Genomic DNA, 27,128 nt, shown 5'->3' with positions numbered 1-27,128 from the left:
AGTGGACATGGGGCAGGCAGAACATAGCTGAGTCTTGCTTTCTTACTCAGTCTCTCGAATTACGCCTTTCGATTGGGGTTTGTAGAGCATTTTCATCTGATGCTACTGTTGAATAGAGTCGGCCTTAAATCTATGATCTTGCTATTTTTTGTTACTGTCCATCTGGTTTTCATTTCCCTTTTCCTCTTAATCTGCCTTCTTTTGAATAACTTGAGCATTTTTTATGATTCCATTTAATCATATCTTTGCTGGTTCCCTGTAATAGTGTGTGTGTGTGTGTGTGTGTGTGTGTGTGTGTGTGTGTGCGCGCGCGCGCTCACACACGTGCTTTAGGGTTTGTAATGCACAGCTTTAACTTACCACTGCCCATTTTCACGTAATATCACTCCCCTTGATGACAGTTTGGTAACCTCCCAGCGGCACAGCTCCTTCCCTTGACTGGGGCCTCAGTGGTGCTGTCCCCGTGCATTTTGTCCTTCGTGTGTTAGACGCCCCCCAAGAATGCACCTCTTTCTTCACATCAGGTCTCTGTGCAGCATCATCTTTCTGCCTGAAGGACTTTATTTATTTTTTTTTATGTTTTATTTATTTTTGAGGGAGACAGAGACAGATCAGTGCACAAGCCAGGGAGGGGAAGAGAGAGAGGGAGACACAGAATCCAAAGCAGGCTCCAGGCTCCGAGCTGTCAGCACAAAGCCCAATGCGGGTCTCGAACTCACGAATCGTGAGATTGTGACCTGAGCCGAAGTTGGATGCTTAACCGACTGAGCCACCCAGGCGCCCCTGAAGGACTTTCTTTAACATCTCTTAGTATTGATATGCTGGTGATGATGAATTATTGTAGCTTCTGTAGGTCTGAGAAAGTTGTTTTACCTTCTTCCTACCATTTGTTGCTGGGCATAGAATCATGAATCAACACTTTTCTCTCAGTGCTTTGCAGGCCTTGGTCCCCTCCCCCTGTTGCCCCATTTCCGATAAGGAATCTGCCTCACCTCTCCCTCCTTCTCGTGTGGGTAGCATGTGTCTTTATCTGATCTTAAGATTATCTTGTTATAATCCTCTATAAGCAATTTAATTATGATGTGCCTCCTTCAGACCTCTTAGACTCAGGGTTCATTAAGCATCTTGGACATGCAGGTTTACAGTTTTTTAAAAATCAAATATGGGAGATTTTCAGTCATTATTTCTTCAAATATTTTGTCCTGTTGTCTTCTTTTCTTTCTCTTTCTGGGACTCTGATGACATGTATGTTAGGCCATTTGAAGTCACCCCCCCCCCCCCCCCCCCCCCCCAGTTAACTTTCTGCTCATTTTCTCTGGTCTGTTTTCTCTCCATATTTCATTTTGGATGGTTTCTATTACATGTATTCAAGTCCATTAAATTTCTCTTTCTCATTGGGGTGCCTGGGTGGCGCAGTCGGTTGAGCGTCCGACTTCAGCCAGGTCACGATCTCGCGGTCCGTGGGTTCGAGCCCCACGTCGGGCTCTGGGCTGATGGCTCAGAGCCTGGAGCCTGTTTCCGATTCTGTGTCTCCCTCTCTCTCTGCCCCTCGCCCGTTCATGCTCTGTCTCTCTCTGTCCCAAAAATAAATAAAAAATGTTGAAAAAAATTTTTAAATTTCTCTTTCTCAGTGCCTGATCTGCTCTTAATCTCATCTGGTGAATTTTCATCACAGACCCTGTAGGATTCATCCCTGAAAGTCTGATTTAGGTCTTTTTCATTTCTTCCCTGTCTCTGCTGAGCATCATCCATGTTCTCATAGCTTCTGGAGCACAGGATACGGTGACAGTAATGACATTCCGTCTTTGTCCATGAGTCACTTCATCGGCCATTTGTGTGTCGGTTTCAACCAATGACTTTTCTCATCACGTGATGTGTTTTCCTGCTGTTTTCTGTACCAGGTGATTTCCCTTTGGCTGATAGACATTGCATATTTTTCTTTGTTGGCTCCTGGACGGTTTTGTATTCCTGAAACCATTCTTGAGCTTTATTCCTGGGATAGAGTTGTGTGACTTTGAAACAACTTGTACATTTACGTTTGATTTTAAGCACTGTGAGATGGGATCGGAGTGACCTCAGTCTCGGGCTGATCATGCTCCTCTCCTGGGGTGACGCCATTCTGAATACTCCACACGGTCTCCTCTGCGTTACGAGGCTTTCCTGAGCCACGTTACCTGGTTGGAACACAAAGGCGTTCTTGGTTCTGCGTGAGCTTCACGGGTTATTCCCTCTCATTCTCGATTGGTATTTTATTGTGTACCGTTGGGTAGTTCCCTTACATTTGCACACAGTTCAGTATTCAGCTGAAGACTCAAGGGGACCCATTGAGAATCTGCAAAGCTCTCTCCCTCCTGCCACAGTTCTTTCTTCTCTCGTGGTCCTCCAGGTAAGCATGAGTCACCTACCCTTCCCGGACTCCCAGGGCCATCCCTTCACACAGGGAGATCACCGGCTTCTCCACCCTGTGCTGAAGCCGGAACTCTCTCTCTGCAGACAGCAGTCCCAATACAGGGCTCACCTGGTCAGCTGCACGTACCAGTGGCTTCGTCTGGTGCTGCCTGAGGCCCACTTTCTGAAAATAACTATTCAATATATCTCTCCCTCCACCACAATTCTTAGTTTTATAGTAAGAAGGGTGAATTTGATCCTTGTTAACTTTGTCTTGGCTGACAGAAGTATGAAAGATTTTAAAGCCGTTGTCATAAATATCTTCACTGAAGACAAATAAGTATGCCTGTAAAAAATGAAAAAGTCAGAAATGTTGGCAGGAAAGTCTGAACAATTGCAAAAATTTAGAATTCAACAGGACGATATCAGAAATAGCAAGTTCATGACATGGACTTGACGGCTCCACGGAGGCGACAGAGTAAATGATGAATAGAGCAGCAGAAATGGTCTGATGTGAAAAAGAGCCGCGAAAAGGATAGGAAGATAACAGAGTCGCAGGCGCCCTCAAGAAGACCGGTGGCTTCAAAGGAGGAGAGGAGAGGGGGACGACAGACCAAAATATTTGAAGGCATCGTGGCTGGACCCATCCACGTGCGGGAAGACAGATCGTGCCAAGCAGAATAAGGACACTGCCACAGACACAGCAGGATCGAACAGATGGTCAGCAATGCCCCAAAGCAAATATTGAAAGCAAAAGAGGAAAAGTGGCACTTTACCTAGAGGGAAATAATGCTTTGGTCAACAGCCAACCTCTTATTAGACTCTGTGGGGATCAGAAGAGAATGACAAATGAGAGTTGAGGTGCAGAAAACAAACAAAAGACCTTTCAATCTAGAACCCTGTATCTTCTGTTTTCCCGGTATGTCCCATATGTCCCCCTATATCTCCTATGTCCCCTGTGTCCCCTGTATCCCATATGTCCCTCTATATCTCCTACATTCCCCTATGTGCCCCTATGTCCCCTTAAATCTCCCGTGTCCCCTATATCCCCCTATGTTCCCCATATCTCCTACATTCCCCTATGTCCCCCTATATCCCCTGTCACCCTATGCCCCTATGTCCCCCTATTTCTATGTCCCCCTATATCCCCTGTCACCCTATACCCCTATGTCCCCCTATTTCTATGTCTTCCTATATCTCTTATATCCCCTATATCCCATATGTCTCCCTATATCCCCCTACATGCCCCTATGTTCCCCTATGTCCTCTGTCACCCTATACCCCTATGTCCCCCCATATCCCCTATGTCCCCCTATATCTACTATGTACCCCTATTTCTCCCATGTCCCCCATATCTACTATGTGCCCTATGTCCCCTATATCCCCCTATGTCCCCTGTGTCCCCTTCTGTCCCCTGTCACCCTATACTCCTATGTCCCCCGTATCTCCTATGTCATCCTATATCTACTACGTGCCCCTATTTGTCCTATGTCACCCTGTATCTACTGTGTGCCCCTATATCTGCTATGTTCCCCATATCTCCTATGTCCCTTATGTCCCCTTATACCCTTTGTGTCCTCAATGTTTCCCCATATCCTTTATATTCTTCTGTATCTCCCTTATATCAAGTAAAAATATCCTTAAAGAGTGACTGTTGAAATAGAACTTTTTCAGATTTTAAAAAACGTAGAGAAATTATCACCAAAAATCCTCACAGTTAAAGGAAGTTCTTTAGGATAAAGGAAATTATACCAGAAAAAGGAAACTTAGATCCTCAGAATAGAATAAATAGCCTCAGAAATGATAAACATATAGGTAAATGTAAAAGGCTACTCATTTCATTTTGCTTCTTCCTCCTAACTTCTGTAAAGTAAAACCTATGATATCATTGGGGGTGTGGAGGGAGGAACAGGTGAAGCTCGGGATCTCTGGGGCACGGAAACTGCTCTGTGTGGTGCTATAACCATGGATGCCTGTGTGTTGTACGTTTGTCCAAACTCAGAGAACGTACAGCACCGAGAGTAAACCGTGAACTGTGGGTGAGTGTGATATGTGAGGACAGGTACCTCTCTGGCGGGGGATGCTCATAACAGAGGAGGCTGTGCGTGTGTGGGGGCAGGGGGCATATGAGAAATCTCAGTACCTTACTCTGAATATTGCTGTAAACCCCGAACTGCTCTAGAAAAATTAAGTCTTCAGATAAAACTGTAATATTTCTTCTGAGCTTTGTAAGGTGTGTAGATGTATTATTGCACGCTGCAGCATGAAGGGGGGGAGGTGTGGCCAAGATGGCCGCAATATGTCTACATCTCACCGGAAACGGTAAAATGTTAATTGTAAGCGGCATCTGAAAAGTTAAAGATGGATATTGTGAACTCTGGAGAAACGACTAAAAATAGAAGCCAGTGGGACAAAAAGTGAAATAATGCAATCCACTTCCATTATATCGGCAGGTTAAAAACAAAAAAGAACATGGCACATAGAAAACACATTCAAAAAAATTCTACATCTATTCATAATAAAATGAAGTCCAGAGAAGTAGACATAGAATTTCTTTAAAATGATATAGGCATCTACAAAAAACCGACAGCTAACATCAATAGCAAAAGATTAAATGCCTTCTTTGAGAATCAGGACCAGGGGGAAGATATCCATTCTCATTTCTTCATCCAACATCATGCTGCAGTTCTTAGCAAGTGTGAAATAGCAAGACAAATAAATAAAAGGGGAACAGATTGAAAAGGAAGAAATAAAACTTTTTCCATCGACGGCATGATATCTAGTATAAAGTACTAAAAAATACAAACAGCTAAAAAGGCTACTAGAACTCATAAATGAGTGTAACAAGGTCATAGGATACAAAGTCAGCATATAGAAATCATTTGTTTTTCTATACACTACCAATAAATGATTAGAAATTGACATTTCTAAACTCTAAATTTCTAAATCATAACATACTTAGGAATAAATCATATATAAATAGGATCTATATGCTGAAGACCACAAAAACTGATGGAAAAAATAAACTGAGTGGGGAATTTGTCTTAGTCCATTTGGGCTGCTATAACAAAATGCCACAGACTGGGTGACTTCGAAAGAACGGCAGTTTGTTTCCCACAGTTCTGGAGGCTGGAAGGCCAAGATCAAGATGCCAGCATGGTCATGTTCTGATGAAGGCCCCTTCTTAGTTCATGGCCAGCACCTTCTCTGTGTCCTCCCATGGTGGACAGGACCAGAGATCTCTCTGGAACCTCTTCTGAAAAGGCACCGATCCATTCGTGAGGACTCCAACCCTATGATCTAATCACCCCAAAGGTGTTTGGGCCTGTTGTTAATTTCTTGAGGAACCTCCATACTGTTTTTTGGAGTGGCTGCACCAGTTTGCCTTCCCACCAACAGTGCATGAGGGTTCCCTTCTCTACATCCTCGCTGATACCTGCTATCTTGAGTGTTGTTTTTTTTTTTTTTTTCCAATAATAACCATTCTAACGTATGCGAGGTGACATTATGGTTTGGTTTGCATTTCCCTGAGGATTAGTGATATTGAGCATCTTTTCATATATCTGTTGACCATCTGCATGTCTTCTTTTGAGAAATGTCTCTTTGCATCCTTTGTTTATTTGTAATCGAGTTGTTTATTTCTTGCTATTGAGTTGTATGAGTTCCTTATATTTTCAATATTAGCCTCTTACCAGATGTACAATTGGCAAATATTCTCTCCCCATCTGTAGGCTGTCTCTGCACTTGTCGATGGTTTCCTGTGCTGTGAGGTAGGTTTTCAGTTTGACTGAATTCTATTTGTCTATTTTTGCTTTTGGTGCCTGTAATTTTGGGGTCATAGCCAAGAAGCACTGTACAGACCAATCTCAAGAAGCTTTTCCTCTATATTTTCTCATAATGATTTTATGGTTCCAGGTCTTAAATTTAGGTTTTTAATCCATTTTGAGTTGATTTTTACATGGGGAGTGAATTAAGGATCCAATTTCATCCTTCTGTGTGTGGAAAACCAGTTTTCCAAACACTATTTGTTGAAGAGAGTTTCCCCGTTGTGTGTTCCCGGCACCTTCGTCAAAGGTCAATTTACCATAAATGTGGGGAGTTATTTCTGAGCCCTCTATTCTGGTCCATTGCTCCAAATGTCTGTCTTATGCCAGTACTATGGTGTTTTGATTCCTATAGCTTTCTAGTACATGTGAAATCAGGTAGTGGGAAGCCTCCCACTTTACTGCCTGAACAACTGTGCTGGTAACTTCTGCACTGCCATCTTGGTTCATATTTATTGTAGGCATTTGTGGGTCAAGGTTAAGGTTAGAAGGCAGCGATTGTCAGGATGGATAGAAAAATAAGAGCCAAGTATATGCTGTCTACGAAAGCTGCACTTTAAATACAAAGACACAGATAGTTTGAAATAAAATCAAAATCATAAAAATTGAGAAGGGAGAAGTAAATTGCCTCTTTACACCTCTTTTTTTTTTTTCAACGTTTATTTATTTTTGGGACAGAGAGAGACAGAGCATGAACGGGCGAGGGGCAGAGAGAGAGGGAGACACAGAATCGGAAACAGGCTCCAGGCTCTGAGCCATCAGCCCAGAGCCTGACGCGGGGCTCGAACTCACGGACCGCGAGATCGTGACCTGGCTGAAGTCGGACGCTTAACCGACTGCGCCACCCAGGCGCCCCATCTTTACACCTCTTTGTGCACATATCATAAATACATCTGTATCCAGAATCATACATAAAGAAAAAAATTTTTTTAAGTTTATTTATTAATTTTGAGAGAGAGAGAGAGAGAGCCAGCGAGCTTGGGAGCGGGGCAGAGAGAGAGGGAAAGAGAGAATCCCAAGCAGGCTCCATGCTGTCAGCACAGAGACCGATGCAGGGCTTGAACTCAGGAACCGTGAAATCATGACCTGAGCCGAAATCAAGAGTCAGACACAACCGACTGAGCCACCCAGGCGCCCCAGGAAAAAATCTTAAAAAAACTTGCAAACACTTACTACAGGTGAGGGGACAACTGGATACCCACATACAAGAAAATGAACTTGAACCCTTATCTCACCCCATAAAAAAAATGAACTCAAAAGACATCAAAGGCCTATGTGTAAGAGCAAAATAATAAAATTTGTAGAAGAAAACATAGGCATAACCCCCCATGACCTTGGATTTGGCAGTGACTTCTTTTTGTTTTTTTCCATTTCATTGAGTTTTTATTCAAGTTTTTAATTATTTTTAAACATTTAAATCCAAGTTAGTTAACATATAGCGTAATAATAATTTCAGGAATAGAATCTTACACACAACACCCAGCACTCTTCCAACAAGTGCCCTCTGTAGTGCCCCTCCCCCCTTTAGCCCATCCCCGCACCCAACACCCTGCCAGAAACCCTCAGTTTGTTCTCTGTATTTAAGAGTCTCCCCCTCTGGTTTTATATTGTTTTTGCTTCCCTTCCTCTAGGTTCATCTGTTTTGTTTCTTAAATTCCACATATGAGTGAAACCATATGATATTTGTCTTTCTCTGACTGACTTCCTTCACTCAGCGTAATATACTCTAATTCCAACCATGTTGGTGCACATGGCAAGATTTCATTCTTTTTGATCACCGAGTACTACTCCATTGTATATATGAACCACATTTTCTTTATCCATCCATCAGTCGATGGACATTTGGGCTTTTTCCATAATTTGGCTATTGTTGAAAGTTCTATAAACATTGGGGTGCACGTGCCCCTTCAAATCAGCACTCCTGTATCCTTTGAATAAATTCCTAGTAGTGCAACTGCTGGGTTGTAGGGTAGTTCTGTTTTTATTTTTTTGAGGAACCTCCACACTGTTTTCCAGAGCGGCTGCACCAGTTTGCATTCCCACCAGCAGTGCAAAAGAGATCCTCTTTCTCTGCATCCTCTCCAGCATCTGTTGTTTTCTGAGTTGTTAACGTGAGCCACTCTGACAGGTGTGAGGTGGTATCTCAGTGTGGTTTTGATTTGTGTTTCCTTGATGATGAGTGATGTTGAGCATTTTTTCATGTGTCGGTTGGCCACCTGGATGTCTTCTTTGGAAAAGTGTCTCTTCATGTCTTCTGCCCATTTCTTCACCGGATTTTTTGTGTTTTGGGTGTTGAGTTTGATAAGATTTTGGATACTGACCCTTTATCTGATATGTCATTTGCAAATATCTTCTCCCATTCCGTCGGTTGCCTTTTAGTTTTGCTGATTGATTGGTTCGCTGTGCAGAAGCTTTTTATCTTGATGAGGTCCCTGTAGTTCATTTTGCTTTTGTTTCCCTGGATTTGGCAGTGGTTTCTTAGGTATGATATCAAAGCTCCAGGAACATAAGAAAAACAGGTAATTTTTCTCCCTTAAAGTGAGAAACTTTAGTGCATAAAGGAGAAAATTAAGAAAGGAAAAGGATAATTCACAATCTACAGCCCAGAATGGCAGAAAATATTTGTGAAGCGTGCATCTGCCGAGCCGTCTGTGGTCCGGGGGCCGCCCCGTCACCCTTCCTGCTCCCCTCGGAATCTGGCGAGTGGGCCTTGGTCATCTTCCGCGTGGTTAAGGAGTGAGTGCTGGACTGTTGTAATTCAGAAACAGTGACTGAGCTCAGAGTCATTTCCATTATCACCCTCAAAGGCCGATTGCCTCGGTGTGCTTCCTGAAGAACACACAGTATTTGTAAATCTCTGAGAACCACGAAACTGTCTTCACTTTTCTGCGAAGTGTGTCTTCTTATTTCCATTAGTGACCCTTTTCAAGCTGTGTTCGATGGTGCCGCCCCCCCTCCCCCCCCCCGGCTCTGGTTTCTTTCTCTGCAAGTGGCCATGGCGGTTTGGCTCTTGGCTCCATCTGCCCTACGCTGTGTGTCAGGGCCAACCACTCTGACTCCTGGTGGTGTTTACTTTCTCTGGAGATTTGGAGATGAGCTCAGACGCTCAGCCTGCGACTGAAAGTGAAGGCCGGCTTTTCCTTATCACCACTTCCCACCTCCCGCCCCCTCTTTTCTTCTGGCCTGTCTCGGAGGTACAGAGATTTCTCTTTGAAGAGAAGATTCTGGAGAAATCAGACAGATACAGAAAGAATGCAACCAATCCCTGCCTTATGCTGATGGCCAGGAGGATGGACGCATGGTGGTGAGTGGTTTTCCTCAGTAGAATGTTAAAAACCCTTTCAGTAATAGATCATTTTGTAGTGTCCCGTGTTTCCTCGCTCTGCTAAGAATCTGAATGATGTTAAGGAGGGAAATTCTTTGTCTCCTAACAATGTCGAGAGGGAGACCCATTTTAAACGATGTTATCAAGGTAACTTCCGGCTCACGATGAATGAGGACCCGGCCCCGTGCCCCGTGTGGTCTTCCGCCAGGAGCACGGGCTCCCGGCAGGCAGCTGTCTGGAGATACAGGGAGAGCAAAAACAGCTCACCTACCGTGGGCCAAACCCCAGGCATAGCCTTGGGAGCCTGGAGTGCTCCAGCAGGACCCCATAGATTGGCACACCTCACCATGGGCTCCTGTAGGAAATCATGAGGGAAAGAGGAGGAGCTGTGCAGTGGGGAACACGACCCGGAGCATAGCTTCTGCTCCCACCCTGGCCACAGGCTCTGTGATGGGTTTCCAACAAGCCCTTCCTCTTCCTTGGCCCTGCTGTCCTCGCTTCTGGAAAATCGAACTGGACGCATCCACATCATGCGAGAGGTGCCTATGTGTTGGAGGTGGGCACTTGTCTTCCCTGGCATCAGTGCACCTGCAAGACCCCAGCCCCATGGGTCCTCCCCTGCCCAACTGCCCTCTAGGAGGAGCTTCAGCAGCACACTTAGTGGTCTGAGGTCCTTCGCTGGTGCCATTTTATAGGGCCCCCAGCATTTCCTGAGGACAGGTGGGAGGGAGGCTAGTTGGTTACAGCGAGAGGCGGCACCACACAGGGAAGGCCAGGCTTGTTCACTTTCACTTGGTTCCCTCACATTCATCAGTGGGGGGCTGAGTGTGGCTTGTTCTTCCCAATCATGTGCGAAGTGTATAATTTATCCCAAAGGGATTTTGTTTTAATGAGAGGCTAGATCGTAGGAGAGAGTCATTATTTAGATAATATGCACATATCAGGTTAATTTTAAATCAACTTTTAGGTCAATCTATCTTAATTATTCAATTAACTGTTTTTGACTGGGAATTCCAATAATTATATTAGCATAACACGTGGCAATGTGATTGCCTTTTGGATTCTGTTCCTTGCGATGCCAGAGTCAGCTCCTCGGCTCTCACCCTGTGCATATGTTCAGTGTGTGTGTGCATGCTGGTGCTCCCTGTGCATATGTTAAGTGCGTGTGTGTGTGTGCATGCTGGTGCATTGAGGGTGTTTTTCCTGGTTATTAATGAATGCATTTTCTAAAAAAATTTTTTTAACGTTTATTTTATTTTTGAGACAGAGAGAGACAGAGCATGAACGGGGGAGGGGCAGAGAGAGAGGGAGACACAGAATCGGAAGCAGGCTCCAGGCTCCGAGCCAGCAGCCCAGAGCCCGACGCGGGGCTCGAACTCACGGACCGTGAGATCGTGACCTGAGCTGAAGTCGGATGCTTAACCGACTGAGCCACCCAGGCGCCCCAATGAATGCATTTTCACGGCACATATTGATATCAGAGAGCCCTGCCTTTATTTAAAAAATTGTTTTTAATACAATTTTAATTTTTGACTATTTTTAGATTTAGAGAAAATCCTGACAATAATTTCTCATATACTCCACCTCCAGGCTCCTCTATTATTAATGTCTTACTTTAGTATGGCCCATTTGTCACAATTAATTAACAATATTGGTATACCATTATTAACTAAAGTAACACATTGTGTCAGGTTTCCTTGCCTTTTTCCTTAGCGTACTCGATCTGTACCCAGAATCCCATCCAAAATACCACTTTCCAGTTAGTTATCACATCTCCTTAGAAGTCTCTTGGCTGTGACAGATTCTCAGACTTCTCCCATTTTGTGGTGATTTTTGGCAGTTTTAAGGAGGAAGGTCCCTCAGTAAGGATTTTTCTGTGCTCTTCTCAGGATTACACTGGGGTGGCATTTGGGACACAGACCACAGAAGGGAAGCAGCACCCTCAGCGCACCCTGTCGGGGTCCATGCTGTCAAAACAACACGTCACTCGGGATGTGACCTGGGTCATTTGACTGAGGTTGTGTCTGTCAGATTTCTCCATCGTGAAGGTACTGATTCCCCTCCTCTTACGCTGTACTCTTTGGAAAGCAGTCATTATGCCTGCAATGTCTTTATTTCTTAAGCTGCTTTATTGAGATGCGTGGAGGGACAATTGTGTGCCCCCAGATGTCAGTCTGGGGAGGCTGTGCATGCCATTGGTTACTTGAGCTTGAATTTGGGAGGTCACGGGAAGCAACTTCCCGCGTGAAAGCAGAGAGCGTCAAAGCAGCCCGCTCCTTTGCCAGGAGGACGGGATCGGGGTGTGGGAGGTGGGGGTGGGGGTGGGGGCAAGCTAAGGAGCCCCTCTTACTCACTAATGCCTGAAGATCCTACACTGAGCCAGAGCCACCACCCTGATTTCCTGGCAGCGTTGAGGCCTCAGGCAGGTGGCCGTCCCCCTTCCCCACGCCCCAGGGAGGAGCTCTCTTCCTGGAAAGGGAGGCGATGTCACCACCATGGAGCCTCAGGCAACATCATCCACCGTCCTGGCTTCCTGGCAGGACTGGGAGAGAAGGCAGGGGCACCTACTGAGCCTGGCCCGGCCCACAGGAATCGACTCTGTGGACAGATTCCCTACCCAGCATATTTAGGAGAGAAAAGAGGTCTGCTACGGACCACATGTTTGTGTCCCTCTAAATGCATACACCGAGACTGAATCCTCCGCGTAATGCTGTTAGATGCTGAGGCCTTTGGGGTGATTAGGTCATGGGTTGGAGCTTAGCGCCCTTGTAAAGCAGGCCCCTCACCCCTTCCACCGAGCCTGCACACACACGAGGAGACGCCATCTGTGAACCTCACGAGACACCAGATCCACTGGTTCCTTGATCTTGGACCTTCTGCCACAGACTGGTGGATAGTCGTCTGCTCTTCCTAAGCCACTCAGGCTGAGTGATCTGTGACGGCAGCTCGAGGGGACTCACTGTTCGGTGGTAAAAACACACAACATAAAATTTTCTATATTAGCCTTTTTAAACCAATCGTTCAAGCATAGTCAGCCTGTTCGCACTATTGTGTAGGCATCCCCACAGTCCATCTCCAGAATGTTCCATCTCCCCACGCTGAGACACTGGCCCTGTTACACACAGACCCCCACCTGCTCCCTCAGCCCCGGCTCCACTGTCTACTCAGTGTCTGTGAATCTAATGACGCTGGGACCTCGTGTGAGCGGATCCTAGTGTGTGTCCTTCTGTGTCTGTGAGTCTGATGACTCTGGGACCTCATGCGAGCAGGTCCTAGTGTGTGTCCTTCTCTGTGTGGCTTCTTTCACTCAGCACAATGTCCTCAAGTTTCACCCCTGTGGTAGCACGTCCCAAGATGTCCTCCTTTCTAAAGCCTCAGTAACATCCCATCGCGTGCCTGTGTTGCTTATCCGCTCATCCATCGCCGGATGTCTTGAGCTGCTTCCAGTTACCAGCTGTGTGAATAGTGTTGCTGTGAACATGGCTGTACAAATATCTCTTCTTCTTTTTTTTAATTTTTAGAGTCTATTTATTTTTAAGAGAGAGAGCATGGGCAGGGGAGGGACAGAGAGAGAGGGAGACACAGAATCCGAAACAGGCTCCAGGCTCTGAGCTGTCAGCACAGAGCCTGACGTGGGGCTTGAACTCGGACATCACAAATGGCGAGATCGTGACCTGAGCAGAAGTCGGATGCTTAATCAACTGAGCCACCCAGGCGCCCCTACAAATATCTCTTCAAGACCCTATTGCCAGTGCTTTTGGGGATAGAGCAGAAGTGACACTGCTGGATCACATGATGATCTATTGTTAGCTTTTTGGAAAAACAAAAACAAAAACAAAAACAACCCTACTGTTTTCCATGGCAGCTGTACCATTTTACAACTTCCACCAACAGTGCACAAGGGTCCCCATTTCTCCATGCAGTTGCCAGCACTGGTTGTTTCCTGTGCTTTTTGTTTTTCTGATAGTGGCCACCCTAATGGGTACGAGGTAATGAGGGGCTTGGTTGCCTCCCTCCCTCCCTCTCTCTCTCCCTCTCTCTGTCTCTCTCCTTTCCTTTCCTTTCCTTTCCTTTCCTTTCCTTTCCTTTCCTTTCCTTTCCTTTCCTTTCCTTTCCTTTCCTTTCCTCTTTTCTTTTCCTTTTCTTTTCCTTTTCTTTCCTTTCCTTTCCTTTCCTTTCCTTTCCTTTCCTTTCCTTTCCTTTCCTCTTTTCTTTTCTTTTCTTTTCTTTTCTTTTCTTTTCTTTTTTTTCTTTCTTTTTTGTTACTTGTGTGACATTCTTTTGACTTCAAACACAGTCTATGCTCAGTACAGAAACCCTAGAATGTAAAGTTATGAACATCAACACTAAAATACTCAGAGGAACTGACCATGTTTTGGCATCCACGTCCTGGTCTTAGAACCCAGAGAACTGGCCTGAAACATTGCTTGTGCTCATTAGGTTTTGAAGCAAACGTGTGTCCATGACGACTGGTTGGGCATCACTGTTGCAGTTCATGATGGTGGACTGCTCAACATGTTTGCCTCCAGCATATCTACACTCAAAGTGTAATTATTGATGCATATAAAGAAATGTCCATGGCATCAAAAAAACCAGGGTTCCAGTAGAGACAGAAGTTATGAGCAAACTAGAGATTTCAACAGATTTTAGAAAAGAAAGATGTGTTCAGGATATGTTCATGCAGAAAATCGATGGAGAGACCCCACACAAAATATGCTCATTTCAAGAAGAGATGCCCAGGCTGGGCTGTGACGTACGCCATCCGGTCCAGTGTGAAGAGGTGAGAACGCGACCTGTCTCCCAGGCCAGTTGAGTCCAAAGAGCCACAAAGCTACGACATCATTTGTCTTCAGATTTCCCGGATTATCCCCACATCTGCTTATTCTCGTGCCCAAGTCCACACAGGCAAACACTCAACTGGTCTTGTGACCTGAAGCCTTGGTGTCTTCAGATTCCAAAGATTAACTAATCGGGGTGTCCAGTCGGTTTCCTTCTCCTGGGACCACATATGGGCTGTCCTCCCAGGTGGCCAGAGGCGTCCCCTGCCCGGGGGTTTATCAGTGAGAAACTCCTAAATGAAATGAATTTCCTTTTTGTACAGACTAAACTCTTTAGCCCAGCACCTTCCGTCTGCACTGGCCCAAGATGAGCATTGAAGATCCTCATCTGTAATGAATTGCTTGGTCTGCCCATTTTGGTCACAGCCTCTTGGGTTTTATAAGTAAAACTCTGGACTGTGCAAACTACAGAAAGCTGCATGCTCTCTCTCCCTTTCTCCAGCGGTGAGCCCAGGCAGGCAAGGGAGTTAAAATGCATGACTTAATTTGATTTTCTTAATGTCCTGCTGGCTAACAGAGCTCCCTTCTCTGTATTATTGTTTCAAATGCCAGGTTTGATTCCAAGACCGAGGTTGGAGGTGAAAGGTGTTTGCAGTAAATAGTTCATTAAGAAGCATTTCCAGCCTCTGTGTGGAGAGCAGCTTTCTGTGGGAGGGGGTTTCAGTTAGCTAGGGACCAGGATTACGCTGTGGGCCCACAACCGTTAACTCAGACATCCCTCCTTTCCTCTGCATTTACTTAGGGGTTTTGCCCAGGACCTGGGGATGTGTGCCTGCATGTCCCCCGCCCGGGAGACCTGCCCCCAAGGCTACCCTCTGTGGCAGGTGTTCTGCGTCCCACCTGAGAGAGGAGGATGACTGCTGGGAATGGCAGAGCCAGACGTCAGCCTGAAGCTAACCTGCAGGAGCCCTTCTGGGACATGGAAGGCAGGGCCCGAGCAAGGGGGGAAGGAAGGGAGAGCACCCTGGATCTTCCTGCCTGAGTGACCGTGGAGGAGGCCCCGAGTGGGTGGACTGGCCCGTGAGGCTGTCCTGGGGGGGAGAGGGTGCCAGGGAGGGAGGGAGCAGTCGCGTGGACACCCGGACCTGCCGAGGAGCTGGGGAAAAGATGCGTGGGGTGGACATGACCCCTGCATGAGACAGGCTGCTCCTTCCCCGGGCCTGGGACTCAGTCCTGCTTCTAAAAGAGAGAAGGTGCTGGGCCCAGGGTGAAGCTCCCAGAGCCGGATTCCTGGCCGGGGAGGTGGGGTTTGCCTCCAAAAGGAAAACCGCGTGGCCCTGGGAGCAGATGCTCCATGTGAGCCCCCGGGTCGCCCTCTGACTCCCCACCGCACCCCCTCCCCCGGGCACACAGATGTGGGGGCCAGTGTCTCTACACTCATGGATAAGGGGCCTAATGGGGTCTGGAGCGGAAACCCTTCTGCCATCAACTCCGTCACAGGGAGACACATATGCACAAACACAGCGTCATGTACACACACACACACACACACACACACACACCCATGCATATACAGAAACACACGCCTCTCTTCAGCTTGGGGCCCACAGTCCCCTACTCTGACCTTTACAGTGGAAGGAAACAGAAAAACCACCAAAGTCTGGCATCCATGGCATTTAGCTGATTGTGAAAACTGCACACTCACCCCCGGAAGAGAGTTTCTCATGTTTATCCTTCGGATAACAGTGGATTGAAATCAATCCAATCCCACACGGAATTCATTCTGGAGAATTTCACATCTCCCCAGACGTGGGGCCCTGCCCAGGGTGGACGTTTGGCCTGGGAGCCCTTTTGTCCTTCTCCAAGGATGTTTTTGGATCTGACTGCCCTTTTCTCCTGTGGGGTTTTCCCTCCTGAAAGAAGAGAGGAATCGCTGGGTGTGGGACAAGAAATAGGACCCTTGCTTCCCAACATACACAGAACCAGCTACACCTGGACCCATGGCATAAATTCAGGGGTGCTCTCAAAAACTTTGCCTGGAATGTGTCAGTGAGTTATTCGCGACGTTGGAGTAAGCATTTCTTAAATACACTGTGAAGAGCTCTAACTATAAAAGAAGAGACTAATACTTCGGAATACATTAAAAACCCAGTCAATGAAAATCACCTTAAAGAAAGTGAGGGGGAAGTTCAAGATGAGACGCTCACACCAGAAGGAGCGGACACAAAGTGATAGCCGCACTTGCGTCAGCCCCGGGGAGCCACGGTTTACCCTTCTCCTCTCAGCAATCAGGGCGTTGGGCAGAGAGGGTGTTGCAAGTCCCTGGGTGCAGAGGGACCCTGGGATCCGCCTCCTCACGGCTCCCCCCCCCCCCATGTCCTCGACTGCCCTTCCCGGGACCCAAGCCAGCTAGACACAAGCAGGTGGGTGAGTCAGGCTGTGGGTCTGCATTGTGGGTGCCTGTGTTCCCAGCCTTGGGGGCGGGTGGGGGCAGGAGGAAGTGGCTCTGAGTCAGAGGTCCTATGGGGCTCATTTTCCAAGACACTGACCTCCCTGTGGCCCCAAAAGTAGGCCAGACAGAGAAAGGCGTGGGCTGTGGCTTCTGACTGTCCCGTGAGCAAGTAGACACAGACACAGACACACAGGACAGAGACCTAGATACCCACAGACACACACACAGAGATACATGCAGACCCACACAGACATACAGGCACAGACACACAGGACAGGGACCTAGATACCCACAGACACACACAGATACACCCAGACACAGGCCCTCAGGCAGAGACAGCAGCAGTCACTGCTCGCTCGTGGTCAATGGCACCCTCTGCTGGGTGGGATCCCCAGAACAAGGTGAGAACTGGTCCCTGTGGGCTCCGGGGCAGCAGGAGGGAGCGGTTCCTTGTGCAGCCCCAGAGCTCACGTGTCCAGCTGCTCCTCTCCTCGGGGACTCCTGCCCCCTCCCCAGGCCCTACTCAAACCTCTGCTCCAAAAAAGCCATTCGGGGCTCCTGCTGAAATTGTTGGTGGCCAGGTTTTCATCAGCAATGGAGAGGGGAGCCTCAAAGGGCTAGTCTACAAGAAGGTGACCTCAGGGGGACTTTGAGCAGCAGGACAGGGCCTTTGGGAGGCAGCAGAGCCTGCTGTAGGCCCGGACATAGGGCCTGGGTCAGAACCCCCAGGGATGTGGAGATTCTGCATCAGCCCGACGGAAAGTTCTCAAGGGGACAGAGGACTCCGAGGGAATCACTGGAGAACAGACTCCGGACCCCTGCCGTCTGCTCCCACAGGTCGTGCAGCGCTGGTGGGGTCTGCCCCCGGTCCCAACAGACCCTCCAGGGTGCAAGTCCGCAGGGCTGGTGCTCGGCCACCCTCTGCCGAAACAGCAAAACAGAAGCGCCTCCTTGGTGGCGGGGGGCAGGGGTGGTGCACGAACTCTGCAGCCCGCCCTGTGTGCTGACAGGTCTTCTTCGTGTGTTTGGGGGAAAATACGCAATTGGCAGCATTTGCCTCTTTCATCTCCTAAGACATCAAGTGCTGCCCATCCCCCAAGGCTTTTGCAAGAAGAGTGATTCCTCAGTCCAGGCTGATGAGAGCCCAGTGGAGCCAGCAGCGCCCAGGGACTGGACCAGTCTCTCATCAGGTCACCTCTCTGCCGCCCTGTGGCCCCGAGGGTCTGTTAACAGGGTGATGGCTTTGGTGTGGCCCCGCTGGCCTTCTCCGTGGCATCCTGCCTTACTTGCGTGAAGGGAGCGGCAGACAGGACCTGGGCACATCGAAGGTCCGGACGCTTTCCCTGGTGTCCACAGCTCTGTGCCGGCAGGGCAGCGTCGCAGGGCTCACGATGACGAGAAGCAGCTGATGTGCTGACTTGCCGGGTCTCCAGTCTGAGGGCGGCTGCGGCCAGCAGGAAGCAGACCACCCTCCCTCACCCGGGACGAGCCCGGAGGCTAGGGCGCGAGCCTGAGCTGCGAGCCTCGGGCTGAGGGCACATCCTGTGGACCAGGGAGCAGCTGTCTCAGCCCAGGGCAGCGGGGACATAGCCCTGCCCCTCCTGCCCCGTCCTGCTACGCATCCAGCACCAGGCGAGGGAGGGCCCCCGCTCAGACCCACAGCCCACCCCGCCTGGGCTTCAGATGCTGAGAGCCACCAGCTTCCCTCATCGGGGACGAGGTGCAGCCACCTGAGCCCCACCCCGGGACAGAGCCACCAGCTTCCCTCATCGGGGACGAGGTGCAGCCACCTGTGCCCCACCCCGGGACAGAGCCACCAGCTTCCCTCATCGGGGATGAAGTACAGCCACCTGAACCCCACCCTGGGACAGAGTTACCAGCTTCCTTCATCGGGACGAGGCAGAGACACCTGAATCCTATCCCAGGGCAGACCTACCAGCTTCCCTCATCGGGGACGAGGCAGAGACACCTGAATCCCATCCTGGGAAATGTGAGAACCAAGTATGCGCCAATCAGAAGGGCAGAGAGCAGCAGCCTGACAATCGATCGTGGGTCAGATACAGTGTAAGCTCCAGGCAAGGGTGCAGGGCTTTGAGATTTAATGTGAGTTTCCCCCTCCTCTCCCACCAGGCGCTGCTCACCCCTTTGCCCTTCCTTCTTCACAAGCAGGTGGCCTGGGTGCCTCCGGAAACAAATACATAAGCAGAAAGCAAGGGCAGAGGAGTAGCTTCTTGGAATTTGATGTAAAATTCAGGCCTTAAGTTGAATAAAGTCAGCGAGAAGGATTTGGGAGGAAACATGCTAAGTGAGAGCCAGGCCCTTCTGCCTCTGTTCCTCGGGGTGCCGAACGCAGCCAGCTGAGAACTTTGCATGGGCCTCTCCAGAGAGCTGCTCCAGGACCAGAGCTGGGAGACTGGTTACACTGCAGGAGAACCCATTCAGGTATGTTCAAAACTCGGGCTTGCTCTCTCCCCAGTGAAGGCCTTTGCTCTGTGGGCCGACAAGGATGACTGGGGCTCCACCCGCCAGCTGGGAAGACCACCAACCCCCCTGGGGGCCACTTCGCTTCTAATGGTCACCCACAGGGGCCTGTTGGGAGGCACCCGTTGCTTCCCACGCTGTCTGTCAGCAGTCTTGACCTTTCACAGGCTGTGGGACGGTGGACGTGTGATCCTCTTGTGGGTGGGGCCAGGTCCCCCTGAGCAAGGGTGTCTGGTGACAGCTGGGTTCCCACTTGGAGTGCAGTGCTGGGCGGTCCGGGATCTACTGAGGCCTTCTTAGGGCCTCAGGGGGAGTCGGCAGCCTAGGGTGGCAGCAGGGCTCTGGGAGACTTGGGGGCTTGACCACGAACCCTGCATGATCTTTGAGTCTGGTGTAGACAAATACTCTGAATGAACAAATGGGGAATTGAGGAACGCGTGAGCCAGCGCACGTCTTCTGGAAACCAAACTTGGAACAGGTGGTTTTCACTATGCTTCCCAGGGTCCCTAACAGACCCCGTCCTCTGATTCCCCATCCGTCCCTGCTGTAGACCCAGATCTGGCTCACCTGGCTCTGGGTAGGGGTGGGGAAGGCTTGAGAGGGAGGCTTCCAGGTGACCACCAGTCTTGCTGCACTGCGGGGTCTACTGGGGCCCTCTCGGCTGTCACCACTGGTGGGTGGCAGGTCATTGGGGTGCAGGAGCTGGTGCTCACACCCGGCCTGCCCGTGGTGAGCTCAGGGGCCCTCATGCAGAGGTCCCCCGGGTCAGAGGGTAGACACAAGGCTCTTCTAACGGCACTGGAATAAGAGAGGAGGCTCCACTGCGTAACTCAGGCTCTTCCCTCATTGTCGTGTGGCCGTGAGAGCGCCTTTGTCCGGGTTAGTCTTCGCCCCTGCAGATGCCCCTCTTGACCCTGTTTCCCTAGCATGTGTGGTTGAAGGAGACGACCACATGGCCTCAGGAACCTGTGGGGGCAGCTCGGACAGGAAGCCCCTCGTGGCTCAGCCACTTGCCACTGGAGCCCGAGTCTTTGGGGCTCCATCTCCGCTGGCCGTTCTCCCTCTCGGCGCCTCTGAGGGCCGGTGATGTCGCTGCTCGCTGAGCATTAGACTCCAGACAAGCAGTGGTTTTCATGAAGTCCTAGCGGGTTGGTATCAGCAGTGCCACCTGAACGGAGTGGTGCAGCTGGGGACCCCGCGGTGGGGGAGCGGTGGAGCTGGGACCCCCAGCCTCTGGTCTTGACCACTCGACAGGCTTCTGCAGCCTCCCAGGAGCATGTGGCCTTGCTCTGGGCTGGATCCCGCTCTGTCTGAATGGAGCCACGTGTCTGACCATGCGGGCACCGTGATTCCCACGAGTCTCCGGGGCCCGGCATGGCATTTGCACACGAGAGAGCCACTTACTGAGCCACTGTGGGGTGACTGCCCGAGTGCAAGTACACATGTAGGGGAAGCAAGGAACAGAGACACTTCCCCCCACAACCAAACCCAATGGAGTATAGGAGTGGAAATGAACATCTCCCCCACTTTCTGATTCATGCCGTCAGCAGAAACACGGCTGTTCAAGCACCACGCTGGAAGCAGCTGCCATATGCTCACCCGGCCATCCGGCGCCGTTCAGCGGTGCTCCCTGTCAGAAGAAATGGTGACAGGTGCTGGTGGACCGGGCATCTCTCTGTGGGGAGGAGATGCCACCGAAAGCCAAGTCTGATTTGCTCTGCGATACAGAACTTCTGCATAAGCGTAAAAAGTGCCTAGCTCAGCTCTTTAAAAAACCGGCTTCTTGGCAATCACAGCAGCCAGAATTTGAAATGGGCTACATGAGGCAGGGCGCCTTCGAGGGGTTCAGCTGGACTAGTCTCCCTCGTGGAGCAGAGGGGGTGCGTGCTGCCCTCCCCTCAGTCTCACCCACACGGCCCATTCGCCCCAGGGCAGCGTCCAGACACAGGCCTGGATGACGAGGGGCAGAGAATGCTGGTGGCAAAAGAAGGTAATGAGCTCCTGCGGGCAAGGAGGCAGGTGCCTAAGCAGTGCCAGGACACCCAGGTGGCCCGGACTGCCAACCCCACCCTCACCTGTGGCGGGTTCTATTCGGGCCTGTGAGCCGGGCCCGGGCTGTGCCCAGTGCACAGGCGGGCAGATCCAGAAGCGTGGGATGGAGCATGTGGGCCTGAATGTGATGTGAATGTGGCCCGTTTCTGCATGTGGGCGTGTGTGAGTGTGTGTGAGTGTGCACACGTGTGAATGTGCTGAAGGCAACCATAGCATTGGTCTGGGGTTTTATTCTAGGCTGACCGTATGCCCTCACTTCCTTGGTTCCTCATCTGTCCCGGACATCATGGGGAGAAGGCAAAGGATGGGTGGGGCGGTGCCTGGCCGTGTGCCAAGCCACCCAGAGATCATGCCCAGGGCAGATGTCACCCCGGCAAAAGGAGCAGCCTCCACAAGGCCTCGTCTACGCCGGGCCCCAGGGGCTGTAATCGCAGCCCTGTGCTTCCTGTCATGCTTCAGCTTCCCTGTGGTCTCTCTGGATAGCACAGCCACACCCACACCCACATCCACCCCCCTCTGGCTGCAGCCTCCAGCCCCGTGGTTCATGCTTCTCTGAGCCCAGCCTGACTCTGGTTCCCTCTTAGGACTGCTTCTCCTTTGCGAGCATTTTCTCCTTTTCTCTTCCTGACACGCTTTGCTGCATCGTCATGCAGAATTAAGTCCAAGACGATTTCAGGCAGGTACTCCCAACCCTGAGACAGGTTTTAAAATAGCGACGGGATTAACATCCCACTTCCCAGCTGAGTGCTGTGAAGACTCTGCGAATGCGTTTTCCGTTTGCAAACTTGCTAACGTAAATCCCACAGGGAAAAGGAAATTGCTGATCTATTTTGGAGTGCAAGTATTTCCTCTGATGGGTTTGCTTCCTTTAGAAGGGTCCAAATAAAGCTCTGCACAGATCCCTGCTTGTTTCTGCCCTTTTGCGAAAATTGAACGTATGAATCTCCTCCGTGGCCTTTATTGATCAAGGCCAAATCACAAAGATCAGTTACCACTGTGGAAAGCGAGACAGAGTCATGAAGCATGGGAGAAGGAGACCACGCCGTGGTCAGCAATGCGTCTGATTGGGAGACTGTCTGGTCAGGGGGAAGTTGGGCTCTTCAGGGTTCCCATGGATCCCTTTCGCCTGCTCACTTCCTGCCAGGTCCTGCTTTGCCCCAACAGCAAAGGCAGGCAACGTGCCGCTCACTGTGTTCACGGAAGCCGGTGTTTGTCTCTTCAGCTGTGATGCCCTTTCTTGCCCAGGCTTCCTGAATCCCCTCATCTCATCTCCGTGGACATCTTTGTCCTCACACATCTTTGGTTCCCGTGTGGTTAGTCCCAGATGGGTAGGAAACAAGGTGGAAAAGGACACAGGACCTGAGACTTCCCCGCAGTCTCTTGGTATGGAGCTGTCAGGGGATCCTGTGGCTTTTAGGTGGGAGAGCCGCTATGGACACACACACGGGGCACGGTCCATGAGAGCCCCTGGGGTGGCCCCAGGGCATGTGTAGTTTTTGGAGATTTGCCTGTGCAAATGCTCAGCCAAGGGGCAGATTGCAAGGCCTGCTGGGCAGCTGCTTGGAGTGTGGAAGCTGAGGGAATGAGACAAAGAGTGTGGCACAGGTGGGATTGGGCCACGAGCCCCATGGCACCAGAGAAGGGACAGTCGCGTGTGAACCGTTGGGCTGACATCCCTGCATCGAGGGTGCCAGCAAGGCCTCTCCACGTGGGCCTCAGACTCCGCCTGTCCTGCTCGCCCGATCTTCGCGTCTTCCCGCTTCGTCCTTGTTGACTCTAGTCCCAGCAGGACAGACTCTCCAGGAAGACCCGCCTGAAACCGGTCTCTCATCTTCTTGGGAGAAGGGACTCCTCCCACTCACCTTGTGAGCATGTGCGTTCACCGTGTGCTCCATCCATCCTGAGAAAGTGTAGCATGGATCCTCTCCACAGGAGGATATTTACCAGTCCTTTATCAGAAGGGAGGACAAGGCCTCAGGTGGTCATGAGCTCCGACAGAGGTGGGGTGGGCTCCAGCCCGGCCTCCGCCTCCATCGGCCGCAAACCTGCCATGCGCCTTTGTGAAGGTGTCTTCTTCACTGATTAAGGAGGCGCCTCAGCTCCCCTTGGCCCTGGCCTCATCCTTCGAGCCCGTTCTCAGGGTGCATGGATGGGAGAGGTTCCGTTCTACCGGGAGAGCCCCAGGGTCCAGCCACCCCATCTGGCGCAGTTCAGGGAGCATCCCGTCCAGCCTCAGATTCTCCCTTTTCTTCTCTTAGCATTCTTTCTGACGACACTTTAGATTACTTCTGTAATTCTTCTAGATTTTAAGCCCCTTGGGGCAGGGACCCAGTCTCTATCACTTGGATACAAACTCTAATATCTTCCTCATGTTAAGTGATTACTGGGCTTAGCTGTGTGCGTCCTGGAGGGCCTGACGCTTCTGGCTCATCCTCATATGACGACGTGAGTCAAACCCAAGGCTTGTCTCTCAGTGGGCCCTGCAAGTCCGGAGGGCCAACACCCATCCCTGGACCCCACATCAGAGGTAGGTCAGGCCTCAGTGAGTCACTTCAGCTCTCAGCACTCCAGACTCTTTGTCTGCTTGAAGTACAACAGCACCCGCTTGATGAGGCTGGCAAGAAGGACAGATTATATTACAGTCATTGGTAGAAAGTTACAAAGCAATTAGTTCATTGTGAGTACTCAAGAAATGGTAATAAATGTCACCAATTTGTGTTCTTGAACGGAGTTGGATTGCGGTCATGGCCCTCTGCTTATGGAATGGATGAACATATTGGTGTTTTCGCTTTTTTTCTTTGCCCTCGTATGATGCCAGATGAGGGATCCGTCTTTTGGAGCCTCCACATTCTCTCTGCCATCTAAGCCACTGATCAGGCTCTCTGCAAGCCTCGGAGCAGCTCAGAGATGAGACGATGAGGTGAGACCTGCGGTTTCCCCAGGATGCAGAGGAAAGAGCGGGACACCCAGGACGAGCCTCGCTGGGATGGGGCAGCCTCAGGTGGAGGGCACCAAAGGCAACCCCAGCTATGGAAGCGGGGTGGCCACCAGGGTGGAGCAGGGGGAATGCCACACCTGTCCCCGGGGCTGTGGGTTTGCACCCAGTCTGGATAGCACACTCCTGGGAGACGAGTGCGCTCCCAGGAGGCACCCAGGGCTCTCAAAAGGTCCCCTCCAGTCCTCAAGAGTGACCTTCCATTCCAGTGCCAGCAGCTCAGACATGACATCTCGGGGAGTTGGTCTCTACTGGGCTATCTCAGTGGCTTAGAGGTCCTCTGTCCCCAACAGGCTCCTGGTGACATGGCCCCTGGGTCTGTGCTAGCTGTGTGTGCACATTTGCCCGTACCTAAGCCGTGAATGAGCGCGAGCCGTGAGCGCGGGTGTGCGATCTCACTCTTCTGGGCCTGGTGATCTCCATCAGGGTGGGGTGTCCAGGGATGCCTCACTGGCCACTGGCTGTGCCCCAGAGCCCAGAACAAACCCGACAGTGTCTCCGTCCACACTTCTGATGGATGAATGGTGTTGTCAACATTAGCATTCCCCCTGGAAGCCGTTTGATGCCCTAGTGTCTGTGAATCCGCAAATCAGTCCTTTTCTGCTGTTTCTGATCATACTTAGCTTCAGATTAGCCCTTGGCGATTTGGAACCTGTAGGTGCCAGTGGCTGTGTGTCTGATTGCCGCCGGCATGAGTAGTCATGGGAAGTGTGGCCAGACGTGGGAGCTGAGAATCACAGTGCAGTCAGCTGCCCAGCTCTGCCTTGCGTGGCCTGGGGTGTGCAGGTCTCTGGGCATGCTGTCTGTCACACCAGCCTCCCAGTGGGGGCCAAGGAGGGCAGATAGGAGTGGGGCTGTCTTATGTCCTCTCTTACAGGGAAGATGGCTCTTCAGAATCCCTTCCACTCACAGCTGTCCCTCAACCTCTGGGTGCACAGTGCACTCACCCTGGACCATCAGCGTCTGAGGTGTCACCTGGGGGGCCAGGGACCCAACACTGCCCGTCACAGACCGCTAGTTCTGGCCAAGCTGAGAGGCTGGAGGGTGCCCACGGCAAAGTCCACTGAGCCCGACAGCCCCGAGGGGAAGCAGCTCTCAGCTCTGCCTCCCCTCCTGCTCCTGGCTGTGCTGGGCACGGGCCACCGCATCGCCAAGCACAGAGGGCAGCATCACACGGTGCCCACCACGGAGGGTGCCCCCAGAACTGGGCAAGGCGGAGGTCCCACCTCCCCGGGAATTGTGCTGCCCAGAGCGCTGCACAGCCACACCCACCTGTCTGTCAGCTCACCTGGTGTCTGCACCACAGCAGAGCTGAGGGAGGGGGGCTCTCCTCTAACGCAGATGCCGTGACCCCATCAGGGCTGCAGAGGGCAAGGGAAAGGGCTCCTCATCACTAGTGGTGTTCGAGCCGAGATGTAGGTGGTGTGGGGCAGGGGTAACAGCGAACGTGGGTTCAGATCCTGACGCCACCACTTGTTAACCGAGGGTCAATGGGAAAATCATTTGACCTTCGTCATCCCCACTTCCCTCCTCTGTAAAACAGGGCCGCTGTTGTGCCTCCTTACGGGGAAGTCATATGAGAAGGTCTTTGTTAAGTACTCAGGACAGTCCCAGGTCATGGTGAGCTCCCCATCCACACTGGAGAGCAACTGCTCTGTTTTCATTGCTGCAAAATTGTCGTCAACGCTGTGGAGATGCTGACGTCAGGTGCTGACATCAGGCTTACAGTGTCTGGCATGATACCCCCCCCCCCCCGACCTGGGGGTTGCACTCCATCCCTCCCCTGCCCCACCTGGTCTCCTTCTGCAGCCACACAGCTCTCCTTGCTGCTCTTCAGGTTCACCATACAATTCCCACCTCAGGACCTTTGCATGTGCTGTGCCTCTAGTGGGCGCTCTTTCCCCAGGTCTGCACTTGGCTGGTTCCTTCCCATCAACCAAGTGACCCCTCCTCACACGGCCTGACCTCAACCACGCCCACTCAAGAGCTAGAGCCCCTCCTGCACTCACCCCAGCAGCTTTACAACCTGCCTTGCATTTGTTATCTTACCTCACAGGGCTAATTTAAGTTTCCCCACCAGAACATGAGCTGCAGGAAGGCCATCACTGATTATGTTTTGCCATAATGCAGGGTATGTGGTGGGTACTTGGTTCATCTGTGCTGGGTACACTGAGTGAACTCAGTGAATGAAGAAATCATTATTATTTGAAGATCTTGACTACGTTCTTGTTCAGGCACAGCACCCCCCCCCCCCCCCCCACCCAGCCACCCGTCCTCACAGCTCAGCATCAGCTCTCTGCTCCAGAACACATACCCTTCAGAGTCTCAGTGGGGACCTAGTTAGCTTTTACTTGGACTCCGATTTTAAGCAAACCAGTGAGTGTACCCTTTAAAGGTAACCCGAAAGCAGTTCTATTCTTTTTTTTTTTAATTTTTTTTTCAACGTTTATTTATTTTTGGGACAGAGAGAGACAGAGCATGAACGGGGGAGGGGCAGAGAAAGAGGGAGACACAGAATCGAAAACAGGCTCCAGGCTCCGAGCCATCAGCCCAGAGCCCGACGCGGGGCTCGAACTCACGGACCGCGAGATCGTGACCTGGCTGAAGTCGGATGCTTAACCGACTGCGCCACCCAGGCGCCCCTCCACTTTTTTTTTTAATTAATGTCTATTTATTTTTGAGAGAGAGAGAGAGAGACAGAGCACAAGTGGGGGAGGGCAGAGAGAGAGTGAGGGAGACACAGAATCTGAAACAGGCTCTAGGCTCTGAGCTGTCAGCACAGAGTCCGACGCGGGGCTCGAACTTGGGAATCGCGAACGGCGAGATTGTGACC

At 50.8% G+C, this 27,128-nt stretch overlaps 1 long non-coding RNA gene across 2 annotated transcripts in view; it reads left to right on the top strand.

Annotated features, from left to right (window-relative positions):
• Positions 1-26,816, top strand: part of LOC105261295 — a 55,692-nt gene extending 28,876 nt beyond the window's left edge. Inside the window, exons 6-8 of one of the 2 annotated variants that reach the window (XR_006591272.1) lie at positions 15,118-19,209; positions 24,119-24,220; positions 25,173-26,816. This is a non-coding gene — a long non-coding RNA (uncharacterized LOC105261295). Of the gene's footprint in view, positions 1-15,117; positions 24,031-24,118; positions 24,221-25,172 lie in introns of those variants that run through there. The other variant, XR_006591273.1, reaches the window with a different exon arrangement.
• Positions 26,817-27,128: the final 312 nt, after the last annotated feature.

The sequence above is a fragment of the Felis catus genome, chromosome E3 (genome assembly GCF_018350175.1).
Source record: "Felis catus isolate Fca126 chromosome E3, F.catus_Fca126_mat1.0, whole genome shotgun sequence".
NCBI lineage: Eukaryota > Metazoa > Chordata > Mammalia > Carnivora > Felidae > Felis > Felis catus.
This window is presented reverse-complemented; position numbering and strand designations above follow the sequence as displayed.